At 39.3% G+C, this 8,952-nt stretch overlaps 1 pseudogene; it reads left to right on the top strand.

Annotated features, from left to right (window-relative positions):
• Positions 1-3,585: 3,585 nt before the first annotated feature.
• LOC113262586 (60S ribosomal protein L10a-like) lies at positions 3,586-5,186 on the top strand (annotated as a pseudogene).
• Positions 5,187-8,952: the final 3,766 nt, after the last annotated feature.

Genomic DNA, 8,952 nt, shown 5'->3' with positions numbered 1-8,952 from the left:
ATAAGCCGGAGGGGCAAAGAGAGAAGGAGAGAAAATCCCAGGCAGACTCTACTCCCAGCATAGGGCCCAATGTAGGGCCTGATCTCACAACCCCGAGATCATGACCCAAGCCAAAATCAAGAGTCAGATATTCAACTGACTGTGCCACCCAGGTGCCCCTAGAAGACTCAATATTGTTAAGATACCAGTTCTCTCCAATTTGATCTGTAGGTACAGTGCAATCCCAGTAGATACCCCAGCAAGCTTTTTCAAAGATATTAACATGTTTCTTCTAAAAGGTTGTATGGAAAAGCAAAGGAACTAGAATTGCCAAAACAATTCTGAAAAGATGAGCAAAATTGGAGGAGTCAAAAATCATAGTAAATAAACACAGTTTGGTATAGCAAAGACAATATAGTTATTATGATAACCTGATAGATCTTGGAGACATGAAGTCCAGTTTCCCCACCTTCCCAGACATATGAGTAAAGCCATCAGAAACTCTGCATTGCCCTAGCCACTCCAGTGGCCACATGAGTGAGCCCAAGAGAGACCAGCAGAGCCATCCAATAGAGACCAGGCAAAATTGCCCACCCACAGAATTTTGAACTAATAAATGATTGTTGTTTTAATTTTGAAGGGCGGTATCTTTACACAGCAATAAATAACTGATATACCACAGTAACTCCAATGCCAACTGGCAGTAGCACAATTATGCTGGAGGGGAAGCCAACATGAAAAGAAATGGTGGCAATCTTAGCAAACTGTGTTTAAATATTTTACTTTTGCTTGTTGTGATGAGCATTGGGTGTTGTATGTAAGTAATGAATCACTGAATTCTACTCCAGAAACCAATATTGCACTGTATGTTAACTAAAATTTAAATTTTACAAAAATTTTTAAATAAATATTTTACTTTTGCAAATTTTGTAAAAGTATGTAATCATGTGAACACATTGTCCAGAACCTTGGAAGGCACATGTGTAAGTGTGAATCCCTGATCTGAAGCATCATTCAAGATAAATCCATCTCTGGTAAGCATGATACTTAATTCTGAAACACTAACAACATCCTCTTTACTATCATAGAGGATAAAGGAGGGGCACCTGGGTGGCACAGTGGTTGGGCGTCTGCCTTCGGCTCAGGGCGTGATCCCGGCATTATGGGATCGAGCCCCACATCAGGCTCCTCCGCTATGAGCCTGCTTCTTCCTCTCCCACTCCCCCTGCTTGTGTTCCCTCTCTCGCTGGCTGTCTCTATCTCTGTCGAATAAATAAATAAAAAATATTTAAAAAAAAATAGAGGATAAAGGAATGCCAATATCCAGAACATTGTTCTAGATGTCTTGCTCATAAAATAATGATATTTAATGTTTATTATGTATCATGTACTAAACTAAGCATTTCACATAGATTATTTAATTTAATCATCACAACAACCTCATAAGGGAGGAATTATAGTAACACTCTTCAGATGCAGAAACCGAGGCTCACAGTGGTTGTTAATTGCCCAGCGTTACATGGTTATTAATTGCCAAGCTTCTATAAAGTCTGTACTCTCAGTACCTAAACTCTGTAATAAAGATTTAAAAAAATAAAATTAAATGGAAGGAGAATATTTTATTTTTGTTTTTTATACATTTTTCCTGTAACCTGAAGGGAATTTTCTAATATGTTTTCTAGATATAAAGGAAAACCATCTATGCTTATATTCATTTTACAGATAACTACCTTACTGATCTCTCCCATAATCTTAAATTGATGCTGTAGGGTTATACCAGTAGATAAACATATCAGCTGGAAATAGAGATCAGTGCATGTATTTTCTCCATGCAGACAATTCTATGGAAACAACTGGAAAATATATTAGAAATATTATAACTAATATAATATTAGAAATATTAGAAATATATAGAAATATAATATTAGAAATATTATAAAGAGTTCATCGAAGTAAATACAAAATACAAATTTTTTTTAAAGATTTTATTTATTTATTTGACAGAGAGAGACAGCCAGCGAGAGAGGAAACACAAGCAGGGGCAGTAGGAGAGGAAGAAGCAGGCTCCTAGCGGAGAAGCCTGACGTGGGGCTCGATCCCAGAACGCTGGAATCACACCCTGAGCCGAAGGCTGATGCTTAACTACTGTGCCACCCAGGCGCCCCTACAAAATACAAATTTTTTAACATAGTTTTCCTTAAAGCCAATAAAAAACAGTGAGAAAACATAATAGGGACATGTAGTATTTAGAATAGCAATTAAATATATTGTATCTAGGAACAATAATGAAACATGCAAATCCTGCGTAAAAGAATTTCAAATATTTAATCAGCTACATTAAAAAAAAAACCTATGAATAAATAACTTACATAATAATTTCCTATATCCGAAGTCTGACTACTACAGAGTTGCCAATTTTTTTCCAAAGAATTGTATTATAGTTTAACTCTAAATCCAACCCAATAAAAGCCTCAAAGTTGTTCCTTTATCAGTTTCTCTATTTGAAATTTTTGGAGGTGATATATTCACAGGATTCAACATATCAAAGACATCACATGATGGATCAAAGAAACTACATATAAAAGCTAAAACTATAAATAAAACTCTCAGAAATCACAGGGGGGAAAAATTCATTATACTGGATTCAGCAATCATTTCTTGACTATGACAACAAAAGCACAGTCAACAAAAGGAAAAATAAATTGGACTACTTCAAAATTAAAACTTCTGTACACCAAAAACACAATACAGTAAAAAGGCAACCTATGAAATGGGAGCAATATTTGCAAATCATATATCTGATGCAGGATTAAGATCCAGAATATATAAAGCAGTCTTACGACTCAATCACAACAACAAAAACCTGATTTAAAAATGGGCAAAAGACTTGAATAAACATCTCCAAAGAAGATATACAAATGGCTAACAAGCACATGAAAAGATGTCCAACATTACTAATCATTGGATAAATGCAAACAAAAACCACAAGGAGATACCATCTCACACTCATTATGATGGCTACTGTCAAAAGAATTAAAAAATAGAAGATAGAAAATGCTGGCAAAGACATGGAGAAATTACAAACCCTGTGCACAGCTAGCATGTAAAATGGCACAGCCATTATGGAAAACAGTACAGTGCTTCATCAAAAAATTAAAAGTAGAATTACGATACGATTCAGCTATTTCACTTCTGCATATTTGCTCCAAAGCACTGAAAACAGGGTCTTGAAAAGAGATATTCACACACACACGTGCAAAGCATAATTCACAATAGTCAAAATGTGGACACAACCCAAGTGTCCACTGACGGATGGACAAACAGACTGCAGTACATGCATACAATGGAATATTCAGCTTTTAAAAAGAAGATGAGCGTGACATATACTTCAATATAAACGAACCTGGAGGACATTGTGCTAAATGCAAAAGACAGTCACGAAAGACATCTGCATGATTTCTCTTACATAAGGTACGTAGAGTAATCAAATTCACAGAAACAGGAAGTGGAATGGTGGTTGCCGGGGCCTGGGAGAAGGGGAAAATGGGGAGTTTAAGGTTACGATTTCATTTATGAAAGCATTTTTGAAATGACGAAACTGTAGAGATGGTGAACAGATTGGCAGCTGCCAAATGTTGGGACATAGGATGAAGGAGGGAGATACTGGTGGCTATGAAAGAATAACAAAAGCCATTTCTTAGATGAAATTATTTTGTATCTTCACTGTAGGTAGTAATCACACAAATCTATATGTGTGATAAAATTGCACAGAACAAATTATATATACACACACACATAAACACAAATATGAAAGAGTGTAAAACTGGTGAAATCTGAGTAAGGTCAATAGATTATATTAATATTCATTTCTTGATTATGGTATCATACTATAGATATGTGATTTGTATGATTCCTGGGCCAGCAGCATTACCTAGAACTCGTTAGAAATAGAAGCCTGGGGTACACCTGGGTGGCTCAGTTGGTTAAGTGTCTGCCTTTTGCAGGGGTCATGATCCCAGGGTTTGGGATCAAGTCCTGCATTGGGCTCCTTGCTCGGCAAGGAGCCTACTTCTCCCTTTGCCTGCTTCTTCTTCTGTCTGCTAATGCCTCTGCTTGACTGTTCTCTCTCTCTCTCTGGCAAATAATTAAATCTCTAAAAAAATTAAAAATAAAATAAAGAAATAAAAACTTGGGCTGGACTCCAGACCTACTGAATTAAACCACATCTGGACCAGACAGAATTATCACTCAGAGATGAAGGTTTTCAAGCTGGAAGGAGTAATTGTATGTGACTTCAGGGTTGTTAAAACTTGGGGAAGAGATGGGGCACCTGGGTGGCTCAGTCAACTAAGTGTCCAATTCTTGATTTCAGCTCCAGGGTTGTGGGATCAAGCCCCACGTCGGGTTCCTTCCATGCTGGGCATGGAGCCTGCTTAAGATTCTCTCTCACCCTCTCCCTCTGCCCCCCCCCCACAAAAGAAAACCCTGGGGAGGAGATGACTGTGTCACATGAAAAAGAGTAAGAGGGCTATGAGACTGTATAGGAAATCCTACTTGGGAACCAGCAAAAGCACTAGAAGTTTTGGAGACAGTGGAGCTGCAGATCAGCTTGAAGAAGTACGACCCTCACAAGGACAAACATTTCTTGGGCACCATCAGGCTTAAGTTCACTCCCCTCCCCAAGTTCTCCATGTGTGTCCAGGGAGACCAAAAGCACTTTGAGGATGCCAGGCTGTTTCCACAAGAATATCCCCCACATGGACACTCAGGTGCTGAAGGAACTCAACAAGAATAAGAAGCTGGTCAAAAAGTATGATGCATTTTTGGCTTTAGAATTTTTGATCAAAGAGATCCCATGAATCCGGGCCCAGGCCTGAATAAGGCTAGCAAGTTCCCTTCATTGCTAACCCACAATGAGAACATGATAGTCAAAGTCAATGAAGTGAATACCATGATCAAGTTCCAGATGAAGAAGGTGCTAGTTCTGGCAGTGGTCCCTCAGCCACATGAAGATGACAGATGATGAGCTTGTATACAACATCCACTTAGCTGTCAATTTCCTGATGTCATTGCTCTAGAAGAATTGGCAGAACCTCTGTGCTTTATACATCAAAAGCACCATGGGCAAGCCCCAGCACCCATACATACTGAGGCACAGCTTAAGAAACCCTAGTGCGACCATCAAAAAAAGGACAAATAATGTGTAGAAAAATTGTATAGCGGTAAGGATGGACACCATTTGTTGGCTCACCCATCGTCTCCCATTTGACCTTCTACTCAGGAATGTCCATTTGACACTGTCTGTCCAATGAGATATAAGTGGAAATCTGCTCTGGGGTTCCTAGGAAAGCTTTTTTTAAATTTATTTAAAGATTTTATTTTTAAGTAATCTCTACACTCAATATGGGCTCAAACTAACAACTCCGAGACCACAAGATGCATGCTCTACCAACTGAGCCAACCAGGTGCCCAGGAAAACATGTTTTCTTTTCCTTTCTTCTCCTTTTCTTTTTTTTTTCTTTTAGAGAGAGAGCAAGCGCATGCACACAAGAGTGGGAGAGGGCAGAGAAGGGAAAGAGAAATAGAGAGAATCCCAAGCAGACTCAACCCCTGGCACCAAGCCCAAGCCAGGGCTCCATCCCGCAACCCTGAGATCATGATCTCAGTAAAAATTCAGAGTTGGACACTCAACCAACTGAGCGACCCAGGCACCCCACATGTTTTTTTGTATCTCTTTTTTTAAAAGATTGATTGATGGATGGATTGATTTATCTGAGAGAGAATGTGTATGTAAGAAAATAAGTACAATTTTGCAAACTTTCAAGTCAGATACATAATCGAAATCACCTGAAGCCCGAATGGTTGGTGCCATTTCTACAGTGTGAGTCATGGGGACCAACAAGATTGTTTAAAGGCCATTTTTCAGAACTCTCTCAGAAGCCCAATCACCCAATACTTGGCTGAGGCTTCTGATGGGCCTTAACATTTACCAAGGGATTTACGAGACCAGTTCACTAGACAATCTTTCAGGGAGCTAAATTCAGTATGCCACCGACCCTGTTATGCTTGTTCTCTGCCTAGGAAGCGCCTCTGGCGATCTATGCCCTCCTCTACTGCTCAGAGCTTCCTCCTGCTGATCCAATTCTCACTGCCATCCTTTCTCCCAAACCTTTCATCTGTGCCCTCAGAAACCTCCATGCCACGGAAATTTTTTTATGTTACCAACAGTTAATATTCCTCATGGACATTTCTTCTCTTGAATCCTTCACCCTTCTCTTGAATCCTTCTCAAATGGTGTTTCTCATATCCCAGTAATCCCCAAACTGTGTGCAGAGTTAGGGTTCTCCTCAATGCTGTTTGAAGACATTTTTTCTTCACTCTAAGGTAACACCTCCTTCTTTTTCCGTAAGTGATCAAGGAATATTGGTACGTGTTCATGATAAAAATATAAGGATACCACGAGGTTCAGGAGAACGGTGTAGCCGTCTTTTGAACATATTTACCACTTTTTATCATTCTATTAAATTGTAAATTATATATTGTTTCTATATTTTTTTTTAAGATTTTTATTTATTTGAGAGAGGGAGAGAGAGGACAGCGAGAAAGAGAGAACACAAGCAGGGTGAGGAGCAGAGGGAGAAGCAGGCTCTCTGTGTTTCTGTATTTTTTAATAGTTAAAACTACACATTACAACATGCATCCTTCACTCACCAAAGTCTGAAAATCAATAACTTTAACTTCCAGGACAATACAAAGGCCTGAGAATCCTTTACTACATTTACCGTCATTCCAACGTACATGTTTAATGCTGTCATGTATTTTATTTCTCTATCTAGCTAAATCCTAAACACCACAAAAGTTTTATTATTGTTTTATACAGTGTTCATTTAAATTGACCTCTTTCGTTGTTCATTTTTTTCTATACCTCTAACATACATCCAGGGTCTTTTTCCTTCAATCTCAGGAATATCCATTAGAATTCCCTTTTATGTGATTAAGTCAGTTTCTGTTTATCTAAACATTTCTATGTACTTTTTCTTATATCCAAAGGATTCTTTCATTTTGTAGAGCCTTCTAGGTTGGCTGTCATATTTTTCATCACCTTGTAGATATCAATCATCTGTTTTCTCCTTTCTACTGTTCCTGTTGAGATCTATAAACCTAACTGCTTTAGGTAATCTCTTTTCTCTAGCTGCTTTAAAAGATTTTCTATCTGATTTGTTTTATACAAATACTTGAAAAGATAATACCTGAGATTTTCTAGAACTAGAAAAAACATCAATATACGGAAGTCCAGTGAATATACATGTAGACATTTTATACAGAAATTGCAAAATGTCATTTTTTTTTAAGATTTATTTATTTATTTGAGAGAGAGAGCGAGCACAGTGGGGAGAGGCAGAGGGAGAAAGAGTGAGAGTCTTAAGCTGACTCCACGCTGAGCACAGAGCCTGACAAGGCTTGATCTCAGGACCCTGAGATCACGACCTGACCAAAGCCAAGAGTAGGACTCTTAATTGATTATGCGGCCAAGGCATTTTCTCCATCTCACACTTACACTATTCAGGGCTCTAAACTTAGCTTTTGATATATAAAGGGATGTGTTTCTTTAGAAATCTCTTCACACTGGGGCGCCTGGGTGGCACAGCGGGGCGCCTGGGTGGCACAGCGGTTAAGCACCTGCCTTCGGCTCAGGGCGTGATCCCGGCATTCCAGGATCGAGCCCCACATCAGGCTCCTCCGCTATGAGCCTGCTTCTTCCTCTCCCACTCCCCCTGCTTGTGTTCCCTCTCTCACTGGCTGTCTCTATCTCTGTCAAATAAATAAATAAAATCTTTAAAAAAAAAAAAAAAAAAAAAAAAGAAATCTCTTCACACAGTTAATAAATTCTGGCCATTATACTAGTGTTTCACCAAAGACCAAAAAAGTCAGCTATGAAACTTCAAGCTCCTTCACTCCTTTGTTCTACATAGAATCTGACTTGAGCCTGAATGGAACACCTTTTGGGCAACAAGATTTACAACAGATAAGAATACATCTCAAAATACTTCAAATGTAGTGAGCTTAAAAATTTAATAATTACCAATGAGATGTGAAAAAACAACAGGTTTATTTTATTTTCCATAACTAAGCCCATGTTGCTCCTAGGTACCCATCCCAGTGAGCAGTACAAGAAGAGGATAAAGTAGCCAATTTAAAGTAGTCTATTCTCTTCTGATTTAAAATATTCTGTCGAGGGGCGCCTGGGTGGCTCAGTCATTAAGCGTCTGCCTTCGGCTCAGGGCGTGATCCCGGCGTTATGGGATCGAGCCCCACATCAGGCTCCTCTGCTGGGAGCCTGCTTCTTCCTCTCCCACTCCCCCTGCTTGTGTTCCCTCTCTCGCTGGCTGTCTCTATCTCTGTCGAATAAATAAATAAAATCTTTAAAAAAAAAAAAAAAAAAAGAAGTTGTCACTCCATACTTAGTATAAGAAAAAGTTGGGCAAACTGAAAATCGATGACTTTTCTTGGACTCCTTAGAGAACTAAGGTTGCAGGACAAATGGAGCAGAGTCAGAGTGAGAAAATCCTGGGAGCTGCAGTGTTGAGGGGACTACCACATTTTCAGACATTTTTTACCTCCAGTAGCCCCACCAGTTTCTCATGGTGAAGATCCAAGAAAGATCTTGCGGTTGTGGAAGGGTATGGGGGGAAGAAGGGAAGATAAGGCTATAGGCCAGAGCTTTCTCCCTAACACAGCAGACTATTCACCAGAGAAAAGACCATGGAATATGTATCCCATCTATGATAAAGGCAATTGTGTGGCTCCAGCTGCATCCACCCTTCCTATCTCTTTCAAGACAGGAAAAGGGCTAAGAAGAACTTGTGAAGGTCATAGCCTAGAGGCACGCTAAAAGCCCAGTGAAAGGCTGAAGTTTACTCCTAAGATTACAGGATGTTCCCCTTTCCAGCACCTTACCCACACCCATAAGGG

Source organism: Ursus arctos, unplaced genomic scaffold (genome assembly GCF_023065955.2).
Source record: "Ursus arctos isolate Adak ecotype North America unplaced genomic scaffold, UrsArc2.0 scaffold_2, whole genome shotgun sequence".
NCBI classification, from domain to species: Eukaryota; Metazoa; Chordata; class Mammalia; order Carnivora; family Ursidae; genus Ursus; species Ursus arctos.
This window is presented reverse-complemented; position numbering and strand designations above follow the sequence as displayed.